We start from the raw sequence: 14,997 nt of genomic DNA on the forward strand, positions 1-14,997 counted from the left end.
CAGACGCAAGTCAAATACGATCCATTTTCGTTCTTGTGTTTTCAGTGCATTAATCATAACAGGATAGGGGGCAAAGTTTTCTCCATTCCTAGTCAACGGGGTTATTTCTTATGTCTCGGCTATCATCACCTAAACGTCAAGAATGAAATGATTATGATGATGATGTAGATACGCTGAAGTTGTTCAATTCATTTTCGTTGTTTCCACGGCCGAAGAGTTGTATATGTATCATATTCGCTCTCATAAAGCTATAAAAGGGAATTATAGCGTATGCTTGATAGGATATGATGCAAATGCAGTGTAAAGTTTCTTACTTGGACCTGCAATTTGCAAAATGTCGGCTTGTAAGAAAGCAAAGGTATTGGGTTTAAAGGACACAAGCTTTCTTCCATTTCTCAAGTTCTCGATGTGATGTTTTTTTATACTGAGAAGATCAAAATTGATTAACCTAATGGAGTAATTACAAGAACGGTATATTGTGAGTAGATTATGAGCAGAATGATAGTCCGTCATTCCAAAGAAACAAATTATTGCAAGTGTAATTTTCGTTTTCGTGCAAATTCGGACTAAAGATTGACCTGACGTAACAACTCTGTCAAGAATGAAGCAGTATCTGGTATAAACAATGATAGAGGCTACTTATTTTCTTAAAAGAGAAGAGAAAAGAAATTCGTGAAGGACGACAAAGAAAAAAGATGAGCTTTGATATAGGGCCTATACAATGTACAACGTGAACCAGCAAAGTGCCGACAATGATGGTATAACACACAGGAACATTATGAATTGAACTCAATGATTACCGGCAGATGAAACGAACTAATTTGAAGCCCAAACTATGTAGACAGATGAAATTGTATTTGGCGTTCAAAACATACGAATTAAAAAAAAAAACGAGAACGTTCGATGGAAATCCGCATTTGACGGATCAAAAAGTAGTAATATAAAATGTTGGTTCATTTAGGATCAGTACTTGTGATATTAGGCATATTGAAACTCAAACTAGGGCTGGCGTCGTAAGGGTGAACGTGGGTGTGCGAGCACTTCAAGAACGACGTGTTTGACTGTACACAGGTTGACGCGGCTTTTATCTCATCTTGACTGCACTCATCCTTCCCTTTATCTATACTTGGTCGACGAAATGTCAACAAAATCCAGCAAAAAGACAAACAATTATCACCTCGGGTACAACATTATGCTTTTCTATAATGCAATGTCCTCATATGTTTCGTTGAAGTCCTGGAATCCAACGGACTGCTCCCCCCCCCCCCCTCTCTCTCTACATATAATACTTTGATTATAATAGATAATCACTATCTCTATCTCTTCATAAATATAGTTTCTGTAGCGACAAGTTTTGTTTGTTTATTTTTGTTTGTTTCTCTGTTTGTTTCCCTCTGTCTTTCATGCAAAGTGCGTATCATGATAGACGACTAAAAGTTCAGATAAGGTCAGGGATCGAGTCGCGACAGCAGGAAAAACAACACCACAAAACATGGAGGAAAATGTTGGAAAGGCTTGATTATTATTAGTCGTTCACTTCTCTTTTTACTCAGAACGTCGCAGTTTGATCATACAGTGATGCCCAAGATGTCATCCTTACATTTTGTAAGGTTGTGTGACACCCCCACTCAGTTTCTGCAATGTCGTTGGTGTTCTTGCTAATATCAGATGCATTTGTTTGTTTGATCTGCAACGGTAAACGTTCCAGGCGAGAGGACTGTAGATACTGGCCTATAGTTGTGCAGTATAGATAACAGGAGATGAATACTAATCATCGTGATTTATCATTGCATCCAAATATGTAATTGTCATGTGCTACAGCTGCTTTTTTTAATTTTTCTTTCAGATTATAGGCATGTATAATATCGTTTTCGGCGATATGAACATCCTACTTTGCTGGAGTAACTAATTAATTATTCAAATTCATGAAATTCTTCTGTCGAGATGTTGTCATTGCAACTGATTGACAAATTGCCCTACATCGACGTATATAAGCACTGAATAGATCATCTTTTTTTTGTGATAGCCATGATAAAAAAAAAAAAATCATGGGCGTACATAATCGAACAGGATTCGACCCTACGACCTCCTGATCTCCGGCAACTAATTAATTGTTGCGTCCTTACTATTGTTATCATTATAGCTCATCAGATTAGATTCACAGAGTTGAAGCACACTGACAGACAGACAGACAGACCCACACACACACGCACACACATACATAATATTCCACACATCTGACAATCAGACTCTGAAACCTACAAGGCACTGATCAAAATACCGATGTGCACCATTTACCCAACATTAAGGCATTGGTTTATGAGAATAAGTACCATTTTATCCAACATTATCATGATTAAGAAACAATCCCCCCTCTCCCCTCCCCCACCTGAAACACACTTTTTATGGTATATATTTATTCATTTCCAATCCATTCAAATAATACAAACATGCAAACACACACACTCACACTCACACACACATGTACATCAACATCTTCTAGAGTTCTACCATTCAGAATGATGGTAACAGGTGGTTGCCATGGAGATACTCAGCGGTACAATGACGCCAGAGTGAGGAGCACTTGTAATCCTTAAAATTGATATCCATCTCATTGGCTACCAAAGATAACTTACCGCGCTCGCAGACTACTTGTTAAGTAATAGAGACCTCAATTGGTACATCTAATTACAGGGAAGATAAAGGGTATCAACTCGTATTATGACTGTAGTTGATGTAAGACCTTCAATTCCTCTAAGACGTGATTGCGATCAGGTTATCTTGCACAAAGACAATCGAATGGATGGACAAATAACAGAGATAATCTTAATCGGCTTAAGACTATGTGTCCTTTCCACCAATTAGTTCATGAGAATCCGTGTTTGATGTGTGAACACACAGAAATTCGCAGTTTTACATTGGGCGAGACTTGATAAATGAGCCTTAGTTCAAGGACGTCTGCGGAGAATCGTCCATAGTCTATGAAATCTCTCATCTTTCTTCTGGTTTTTTTTTCTACTTTGGCGCCTGGTGTAGAGCAATAATGTCATAAGGTTAATTTACACTAGCAATCTCATTCGAAATGAGAAATCGAATTTTGATTTTGTTCAGATTCACATTCTGGTAGTAGCTTGAAACAGTTTTGATTCAAAATTTTGATTAATCTATAACCGATACTTAGTTGCTCTTGTGCAGTCTTTGGGTAAACTGATTCGTATCGTATGGGAGAAGAGACATCAGATCCAGGGGGGTCAGAAAAGCACCTTTCCCATTGACCAATGGTCAATATCTTTGGTCACTTCATTATCAAGTGGACAGGGGAATCTTTGCTACCCACAAATAATAGTGATGATTTTTAAAGTATATCTTACGGTTAGTTCATTAACGTTTCCTCCCTCAATATTGCATTTTTTTTTTTGCCAAAAGGTGGTGAATGTGTCATTGATTTTACTGTGTGGATATGATACTGCCATTCTGTGCTTCTCTTAGCGAAATTTATTCATTACATGATCTTAAATATGATCTGAAACTAAAATGAAATATACGTGATGTTAAACACCGACTTCGTCATTATCATCGTCATGTTTTTACCATTATCATCGTCCGGGTCATCATCATCGTTGACGGCATCGTCGTTGACATCAGTCATTCAACGACGATCAGACACTATTTATTGCTTATTATGATTGACATGATGTCCTGTGTTGTTCATTGTTTTTTAATAGTTGTGCAAGTTGTGGAAATAAATGAAATGAAATGAAATGAATGAATGGATGAATGAATGAATGAATGAATGAATGAATGAATGAATGAATGAATGAATGAATGAATGAATGAATGAATGGATGAATGAATGAATGAATGAATGAATGAATGAATGAATGAATGAATGAATGAATGAATGAATGAATGAATGAATGAATAAATGAATGAATGAATGAATGAATGAATGAATAATCTTCATTATGAGCAAAGTTCTAAAGATTTGGAAGTGCATTTTTGGTGGCAAGGATGTCGGAGCATCAAATGTGTTTGGAAACACACACACACACACACACACACACACACACACACACACACACACAGCATTATAATCATACAGAAATGATGAGGTGTGGCTAGCCAAACGCTGTATTTTCTTTATATTTCACTACTACGTTTTGGTTATGACCTGTTTTGAGAGTCTTATGGTGTATTACACATTGTTTTCCACTGTTTTTACTTCTCTATATAAATCTATCGATCAGGCAATCTATAGATTAGTCAAATCAGTTTATCTAGCCATCTTTCTATCATCCATCCAGCTATTAATCTATGTAGGGCCTACTATTGTTATGAATGTGCGTATGTATGAGTGTATGTGTGTGTAAGCATGTGTGTATGTTTATATGCATGTACGTATGTATGCATGTATGTATGTATGTATGTATGTACGTATGTATGTATGTATGTATGAACGTATGTATGTGTGTATGTGTGTATATAATTATGTATGTGTGTATGTAAGTATACATCTATTTGTGTGTATATTTATCTATCGGTGTGTGCGTGTTGTATATTTCACTGCGTTGCTCGATGTTGCATAAGATTCTTCCATGTGACTAGTAGTTCTTAAAGGTGGAAGTTCCCACATGCGATCTTGTTTATTTGGTTTTTTTTTACTCAACTCATTCTGATGCACACGCATCAGAAACATCATACTGAAAGGAAAACGATTAGCTCTCTAGGAAAACTATGAAACCAGGTTATTCAAATAGCATGATATAAGTTAACTGTACAAGGGGAAGTCTGGAGTCTATAATGTTGTGACTATTTATGCCACCACACACACATCCTACTATATATATATATACGAGAACTGTGTGTGTGTGTGTATAATCCTTCAGGAAATCATTATGCTGATTCTAATGACAACCAGTGCGCTGTTATCAAAACATCACGTGGCATTAATGACTTCCCCCTGTAGAGGAAAGTGATCAATCGCTGGAGTCAAATTATATTCCTCCCAAAAATAACATTTTGCAAGCTGCACAGAACGTTAGGATGCTCTGTGGAACTTACTGAAGGCCATATCTAGCCCATAGATGGAAAGTAACTATACATTTTTCAAAAAAAAAAGATGTGTGGTCTTTCGTATTTAACCAATTATAAAAGAAGTATTAATACACAAGACATGGTTATCAAGCCATGAACAGAATGTTTAAATTTTAAGTCATTCTTTATTATTATTATCATCATTATTTATGCCTATTATTGAGTGTGATAGTAATCCATCCTCTAACACATTTTCTTTGGTAGATATCAATTATAATGATTTATTTGGTATGATTCTTTTTAACATAATTTGTAAAATATTGGTACCATAATTCAATACAAGGGAAAACAGTATGACGGATAATACGATGGAGAGGATCTGTAAGACAAAGAATATACTATACAAACAAGGGATCGTATAGTTTTGGTAGAGACCTAACTTTTCAGGTTGCTAACATTTTTGGGTGAGATAATGAGAAACATCTTGGGAAGTATGAAAGAGCATGTAATTCCAAGAGGAATTCAACGTTTATTTTATGAAAATTGGTCATGAAATGGCTGAGATAACCAAAACAGAGCAATCTTATAATAAAAGGTGGGACCCACCTTTTATTACGATTGCTTTGTTTTACTATGTTTTTGGATGTCTCAGCCATTCCGAAACCGATTTCCATCGAAAAAACTTTGAATTCCTTTTAGAATGGTAGGCTCTGTACTGTATCATAAGTGGTTTCTTGGTATCTTGCAAAAAGTTGAAAGCCCAATCCACCAACACTATCACAACGCAGGACATGAATTGTGTGTAGCAATGAACGGAATCAAGTACTACAACTGCTAGAAATTTACTACTATACTACTACTACTACTACTACTACTGCTACCATTACTAATGCTGCTGCTGCTGCTGCTGCTGATGATGATGATAATCATGATGATAATAATAATAACAACAATGATAATAATGATAATAATAATAATAACAACAATGATAATAATGATAATGATAATAATAATAATGATAATAATAATAATAATAATAATAATAATGATAATCATAATAATAATGATAATCATAATAATAATAATAAAACTGATGAAGAAAACAATATCAACGACAATTGTTCATTGTATTGCGAGGTTTCCAGGGATATAATGTTGTTATTCGTGGATTAAGCTTCCATTGCGCCTTTACAAAACAGACAGGAGAGAGTTTACTACACACATAGTAGCTTTCCTCCCTAACATAATCAAGCCAAGCGTCATCATTTTAACTTCTTACTGCAGTTGAGGCTTGAATATCTTTGTCGGTAGACATCAATATAACATAATAATTTTATATGATCGTAAAAAATGTTCAGAAGAATTACCAAAGCGGTTCATCTGTCCTTGAAAAAAGACAAACAACAACAAACGTTGATAACTGTGGAACTTTTGTAAATTGTGATATTTCTCAAGAGATGCGTCTCGTTTGTGTATTAGAATCTGTTCTCTTTTGTTAATGAGACCTCGACTAGGCCCAAAATATAAAAGCGTGACTTGGATTGCTACAAAACATTGTGAGAAGAGATGACATAATACTAGCGCTGACTAAGAGACGAGGACTCTTGCCAAGAAAACGACGGTCATCGATTTGTCATCAGAAATTTTTATTGTGTTTCCCTCGGAAAATGTGGCATTTATAAGAAATTCCCGTCGCAATCACGGTTGTCAAATGTTGTGTAAATCACTCGTGACGCTGGCGAATTGAGGAGGTGCTCTCGAAATGTGTGGTAAAATGTCAACTTCCGACCAACAGCAGACCGATCCGATGGAACGGGGGGAAAGACTGAAGCACTTCACAATGTCCACACGTTGTAGTTGTTAACGGTCCGGAATCTCAAGCAAGCGTAACATATTTCGCTCTGATTCAATAACGCGAAATGCTCCTCTGTTGTTGTTTTTGTCATCACGCACCCTTACCGCCCTGCAAATCGATGTATATTACGTATTACAATGCCACACCGACTGAGGTAAAAAGGCCGTTCCTTTCTGGGTATAGTTCTATAGTTCTTTAACCCCGATAGCCCGCGTCTTTCCCAATAAATGTCATTCCAAACATTTTTCGCCCGCAACGCCGAGAAAAGGAGAAGGAAACAATTGTTAATCACCCGATCTAATCCCGTGGAACGTCAGGAAAATGTCGCTGGATCTCGTCCAACTCATTCTTCCCATCCTGCCCCCTCCCCCTGTCGCTTCAATATTTCGAGACAGGCGAAAATTTTTCCAGAAAACCACTTCGCATGAGAGCTGTGCACTGATGGGCCCATCCATCTAGGACTTAACAAAACTCACGTACGCACAGAGTGAAATATAGATCAGAAGAGATTTAGGAGAGAGGAAAGTCGAATCAAATCATCATGCAACAAGAAGAAACTAATAACATATGCAGAAAAAAAAAAGATAATAATGAATCACCCTTTTCTGTCCATGCATGAAATATCATTTAGTCCATATTTAGCCAGTATTCATATTTTATGTTTTGTGTCTAGTATAACTGGGGAATGTCTGGAAAGGAAAACCAACCACGGAAGATGTAAAAAGAAAGCAGAATGAACATAGGTCAATCATCTTTATCTTGATATATCTAATACTGCTGGAGCTTTCCGTGATGTGTTCTGGATGTTGAGGTTTGTGGTTTCACCGTGTGGTAATAGTCTGTGCAAGGACTATCAGCAATTAAAGGGGATAAATGTGTAGATCAGTTAAAATAGAAGATTAAATTCATATGCCAAAAACATGAGGGGGGTTTTGTGAAGTAACACAGGGACCGTCATATATATCATCAATAATAGAACAGAACTCCAGAAATGGGCATGTACCATACATGCTGACAATACCAACAGTTTATTCGAAGAAACTTGATTGATTATTGATAATTATTGTTATAAGATGGGTTCAAGAATGTAGCCAATTGGAAACGCTGAAATGAGTCACGTGTGCGTGCATTAATTTCTCACTAACATTAACGGCCTGACGTCACAATGTTTACACTAGCGTTGCGCACTCAATCAGTTGTTACAAGTGCGTCGCGCGCTAATATACGCGCTGTCAATCCTGTAAACAACTTCTAGTTCGGGCTGCCGGCCGGCCTTTCTTGTGCATAACATGTGTGGCGTACGTATACTCTTATACGTACCGTACTATGTGCGGGATTTCCGAGTGCGACGTGCGTAAATGTTTGGGACAAACATCTTCGGACATCTTGATTCTTGAGCGAGTGCTACATGTAGCTGACTGGTATTGACCCACAAAGGTAAGTGAAAAATGCTGTTAGTTTTCGACCCACTTTATAAAACAAATGATGCACATGATTATTTCGTGGCGTTAGTGGAGATGCAGCACACTCTCGGGTATTTACAATGTAGTGCAACATGCACTCGGCTTCGCCTCGTGCATGTTTCACAATTGTAGATACCCTCGAGTGCGCTACATCTCCACTAACGCACTCTATCCTGTGCATCATTTGTATAATAACATTATTTGGCCAACACTTGGACAACGATTTACTTAAAAAGATTAAAGATAATATATATATATATATATACGTGTATATATATATATATATATATATATATATATATATATATATATTTACATACAGAGAGAGAAAGAGATATAGAGAGAAAGAGAGAGGGAGAGAGAAGAATTAGTTGAGTAAAGTGTTCTGATAAGAACTGTGGAGAAGAATGAGCGGAGTTTTCTCAACGCTACGGGTGGTCTGCAAATGAATACTAATTCCCTCACCACTTTCCAGTCATTTCTTCTTCCTATGTTCCCCGCAGTCCTTGTTAGATCTTTCCTGGTACCACATGAAGCTTGGATGAACATGTTTGTAAAATAATGGATCAGCAGTCGCGATCTTACAAATTTCATTTGTAGAGGGAGACAAATATAATTGAAGAAAATTCACTTCTCAACCTTCACCAGTCTGCTTAATATTTTCTTCATTAATGTACTGTCCGCCTTGGACTACCTAAGATAACAATGTCGGAATTTCGGAGCTTGGGTATCTTTTCATGTTCATCGTGTCACTGCTGGCAACCAGGGTTAGCCTGGTGGTAGTGTCGCTGCCCGGAAAGCAGTAGATGACAGGTTCAAGTCCCGTGGTTCCTTTTTTCCGGCATGTTTGTTAAATTATAGATCAGCAGTTGCGATCGTATACAAATTTCATTTGTAGAGGGAGAAAAACTGAAGAGAATTCACACGTCAGAGTTATTGGTATACATGGCTCAAAGCAATGCTAACAAAGTCTAACATTAAGTGTCAAGTAAGAACTGGTAACAGTGTTTTGAACTCTTCTGAAAAGGCACACAATCTTAGTGTTGTATTCGATAGTACTATGTCTTTGAACTATCGTGTCGCAATCTGTAGATTCCACTTACGTAATCTAAGTTTCATTCGTAAAAATCTCACTCAAACAGGAGCCGAACAGCTCACGCGTGCCCTCATATTTTCTTCTCGTATTGATTACTATAATTCTTAGTTCTTTGGTATTTCACAACAACAAATCCACATTTTACAACATCTTCAAAACTCTGCGGCAAGATTGCTGACCAACACCGATGTTACGCTCTCTCAAAGGGCTTCCCGTTGAAAAAACAAACACACAAAACAACCAAACATTATTTTCAAAATTGCTCTTCTTGTTTTGTTTTTTTGTATGTGTATTCCAACCAACTGCTCCTGAATATCTTTAAAATTCTTTATCATGTTTTCATTGCTATAACCCTCTCTGCCGGCTTCGGTCATTCAATTTTCTTACATTTCATGCGTCTTAAGTCAATCACTCATTGGGGAACTTGCTCCACTTCACATGTGGGACCACAGGCTGAAAAGATCTCGTCGTCAATATACGGCAGTCATCCTCAATAGAGTCATTTAAAATGTCTATAAAAACATATATTTTAATGTGCTATAAAAGAAATAAGTTAACATACATTTCTTTCCTTTTCGTTCTTTTCCTTAAAGCCATGAGTATCTTTTTGGATCATTGGACTGCTGCGTTGTAGAAGTGTTCACAATTCTCGCTATCGCCAATGACGTAAAAAGTACCCGGATGTGGCTTTTTCGTCAAGATGTAGTACACTTGGTAGCAAGGGCACTTCCGGCGCGGAGCATAATTTGCACAACGCTAGCGTGCGCGTACGTGTACCTTACCTATAGCGCAGCGCCGACTACGGATACTAGTACAGTAGGCCGCTGTACCGCCCGAGCCAGCGAGTGGCCAGGCCTGTCATACTCGTACACTGTAGTCCCCTAGCCCCTCCAGCTCCGGCGGCCGGCCTCGCCTCGCATTATACTAGTAGCATGCACCACTGCACGCAGCGCATAAGCTACTATACTGTAACACATACCGGTACAGCGTACTGCTTGATCATGCGATCGATGTGCACATCACAGATCAGTCATCTCTGCATACGCTGAAAATATGCTGGAAAATATTCACCCACCTGGATATACAGTATATCGTCATGGAATGCCCATCTTTTTTTTTTTTTATTTGTTCTCTGTCGAAATGTCGCGAACACAATCGGGAACGAACAGTGATCTCGAACTTATCCTGTCTCCGAAGCAACTTCTTCCAAGTAAGTACGTACAATGTACGGATATATAGGCACAAGGCCTACTACCTAGTGCTAAATAGCGCTACTACCACGACTAGTAATTCGCGCGTGCACGTACTGCGCTGTGGAGTCACCCGCAAACTTCACCCACGCGGCCACGTCACGTCTCGCATGCCAGTAAGGGTCCTGTTTCTGCAGATTTTTTTCATTTATTGTCGTGCGAACAACACATGGCAGCTTCGCAGCAACAACCAATAGTCGTATTAACAGCAATTTCTTAAGAATGGAGAAATGTCAAATCATATTAAAGCTGTAATTCAAGTCGAGAAAACCGGAAGTACACGTAGAATACAGTCGGTTGTGTGTGTAAATAGCATTAGTCACGTATCACGCGCGTACGAACGGAAGTGACTTTGCTACCGGACTATCCCATAATGCACCGTAAATGACGCTTAAATCAACATCCGGGTACTTTTTACGTCATTGGCGATAGCGAGATCAAGGTGTGCACAAAGAATGCGGGAGCGCGTCGAAGTGAAATTCCCTAAGAAACAGTATCGATTCAGGTTGTTTTTGTCAAACCTTGCCTCAGGTGAGACTAAACGAAGTAAAATATTAGTACGTTCACAAAAAACGTAAAGCTTCTCTACGGCGCCGGCATTTCCAATGGCGCCACATTAGCGGCGCCATGAGCGAGAAGCGCGTCTACCGTGACATCACGTGAACATCAAGATGCGAAGCGCTCTCGCTGGGGCTTTTCCGCACGGCGTTGAATTTATTGCATAGGTAAACCACGTGTTGCGCCTTGCTCGTTTTGTTGTCATTTTCCCTTCGCGACGCAAAAAGAAAAGGCTGTGCTGGCTGCATCACATCTGTTTAAACTTGTCAGGCATAGTCCTGTCACTATACTCGACAAATATATTGATTAAAATGGAGTTGCACGACACAGTCAAGTTGACTTGAATAAATAGAGTAGATTCCGGAGAATAATTTATCAGGTATGGTAGAAGCTTCACCGAAATCAGATCTCGCATAAGAACGTCATGGAATTTTGAAGTTTTACATGTTTTTAAAAGATGTTACATAAAAACTTGCAAAATGAGATGATTGTGTTGAACTGATTGCACATCAATATATCATCAGAGTTTGTAATAATCATGTTGAAGGTTATTGTTATTTTCTTTTTAAGTGACTGGTTGCTTGCTCATTACTACCATGGCAAGTGCAATAATGGTACGTTGCAATTTCAAGGTGCTTTCAGAAATGGGAACCAGAGCGAGAATCTATCAGCACTATCCAATGATGCAATGTTCATATCTATCGATGATCAGTGGAAAAAATCCCTCAAAATCGTCTTATTCCAAGTCTTTAAAGGCACATCCGCATACTTCAAAATAAATGTCTGATCATCTCCTGTTTAGTATTCCTTGACCATATGCTCTTTTCAAGAGAATTCTTGTTTAATATATTATCAATTTTACACACATTACAGTAATTTTTATTAAGAAAACATTATTTATCAAAACAGTGGGAAATGTCCAATTTTCCCCCAGCATTTCCCCCTCTGTTTGACGTTATATCGAATGACGTAAATAACTCTATTTTGCTCAACCTTTCTGAGAGAAGTTTATTTTGTTGATACGTTCGTCATCAGATTGAGGTGTCGAATTCATAAGGACTGCATGAAAATGACCAACACTGAGGTCTCTCTTAGATTGATTTGTCATTGTAGATAAACAGGACCACTCAAAGTGGAAACGGGGGAGGGGGATCAATATTTTGAAAAATCTCTACGTCAATTGATCCACTCAAGTCCTGGATTGAGTTGACCCAATCAGAACGACTATCGTTTCCTCTTGTATGTTTTGTCCTTTCGGATCCATGTTTCCTCAGTCTCAAGTTGGAAGCTCTTCTTATTTCCTTGAACTGCTCATGATGCATCCGCTTAAGGCCGCATGTTATGAGAGTAAAAGCGTTTCCTAGTTTAGGAATGAGCGGGAGAAAGTGGTTCTCAAATTTCCTCTATTTTTTCTTTCTGCTATTCAAGCGCCAACGAGGGTTGTTTTTAACCGAAACACAAACCAATTCTCTGACGTGCCACGTATCAGTTGATTCGCATACCGTTACCTCGAGTATATAGGCCAACTTGCATTATTTGTTGTGAGTCAATTAATTTTTTATGACGTGCAAAATCATCATTCTTGTTAGTTGTTGTTTTTTAACATCGTCATTTGCGATGAAAGGGTTGTAAGAGCTTTGGTGTTTATGCTTTGATGATCGTCAATATAGTTTAAACAATCGATTTCATTGCCTACAATAACTGCATTATTATTTCATCTTGAGCTCGGTGTTTTGGTATCATCAAATTGTCATGACAAGATTGTAGCATCAGTTTTAAGCATTGGAGTAGACATTTTATGCGAGTTACCAAATAAGTTATAAAGAGTCATATAAAAAGGCGTCGGTGGCCGTCGGGTTGCCTACAAACAACAATACTGCTTTACCCTCCCGACTTCTCTCTTTGTCTTTCTATCTGTTTTCTCCCTTCCTCTATCTATCAATCTATCTTATGTCTTCCTTCCTTAAGGGGATTGTACAGTTATGGTTGAGACCTAATTTCAGGTTTCTAACATTTTTTTGGTGAGATAATGAGAAACCTCTTATAAAATGTGAAAGAGCATGTAATTCTATGAGGAATTCAACGTTTATTTGATGAAAATTGGTTTTGAAATGGCTCAGATATCAAAAAAGAGCGATTCTAATAAAGTGTGGGACCCACACTTTATTACGATCGCTTTGTTTTACTTTGTTTTTTGATGTTTCAGTCATTCCAAACCCGATCTTCATCAAATAAACTTTGAATTCCTCTTAAAATGGTATGTTCTGTACTATATCATAAGTGTTTTCTTGGTATCTCGCAAAAAGTTAAAAACCCAATTCTCATCTCCACCAAAACTGTACTATCCCTTTAATCTTTAAGTACTTTTCGTACTTTTGTCCTACGTATTTGCTTTAAGTTCGACATTATGCAGGGATGAAAATCTTAAGTTAACGAAGGATCTTCAGATCATCAGATATAAATGTTGCTTCTAGTTTTGAGGCAATCTCTCCATAATTCCGTCTTTCTTATCTTTACATGATAATGCACTGATCTTATTACCTGGGTTTTCCCGGCGAAATCTAGTTGTGTGTTTCTCTTCAACTCTAAATTTCAAGGGGAAGATAACTTTATTTTAAATCACGTCATCTCCCTTTCGTCTTCTGTAAGCAAAGATAATAGACGCTCTGACCGACATTTACCGTCCTTCTTTGTTCCGATTTCGTTTCAGCGAAGATTTAGGAAACGGGGCACTTTCGTGCCCGTGTCGTCTAGTAAGGATTTCCACGGGGTGAACTCCCGTCTCATCCAGTTTAGCGATACAACCAGAGCTCTCTGTTTACGGTCCCTCTACGGCGCACCGGCGAAATTTAGCTGGCATTCTGCGGTGTGCGTAATATAAAAAGCGGGATGAGTAAATGACAAGCCGCACAGCCGGAGCAATTGCCTTAAAGGCTCGGTCTACTTTGAGGGTAGCGCCTGACAGTTGAAAAGGTTATGTGAGTAATGCAAGGTACCTATTCCTTTAAAGGGCGCTGCTGGCAAGAATTTGACAGACAATCAGAATACGACCCCGTCATGATCTTTATTATGATATCCCATTCTGTTCGAGAAAGTCAAAATGACTGGAATTAGTTTGAAGTAATACACTCCCTGGAACGTTCTCCGCCTTTCATTAGGTGAAATTACAGATTGATACTAACCATCACGGATACTGCTTATTCTTAAATAATGGCTTACAAGAGCGGGATGTATCATGTATGAAGTCAATGCGAGTTGGTATTTCTCGGAAATGACAGCGTCAAGCGATTCCTAACTGAAGATATGATGTAACCTCCGAAAAAAAAAAATTGTTTTGTAATGACTTTACGATTTGAATATTACGCACTTTGTCTATGCAATGTTGATCATACAGGAAAATAAATATGATGTGTCAAGCCTCCTTTTCAATCTTCCTCCGTGAGTGAGAGAAGAAGTGAAGTGTTTCTTAAGCTATCAAGAATGACTGTGTAATGTTATGTTAACGTAGTGTATGTAGTCTCGGCCATTGTCGTTTTGATGCTTTTTTTGTCGGTATACAACGGTGCATCCTCGCTGACTTCCCTTTAATCCACGGAGAGGTCGACTGGTGTCAAAGTCAATTACAACTCTATCGAACCCTGCCACAGCACCAGCATCAACCTTCTCGAGTTGTGCGTTGATCGAAGATGATGTCGGACACATGTTCGCGTCGATGACGTGTTTTCCCAATAGTCTCATTCC

This window comes from Diadema antillarum, unplaced genomic scaffold (assembly GCF_040938485.1).
Source record: "Diadema antillarum isolate AM-2024a unplaced genomic scaffold, OU_Dant_1.0 seq00000821_RagTag, whole genome shotgun sequence".
Taxonomy (NCBI): domain Eukaryota; kingdom Metazoa; phylum Echinodermata; class Echinoidea; order Diadematoida; family Diadematidae; genus Diadema; species Diadema antillarum.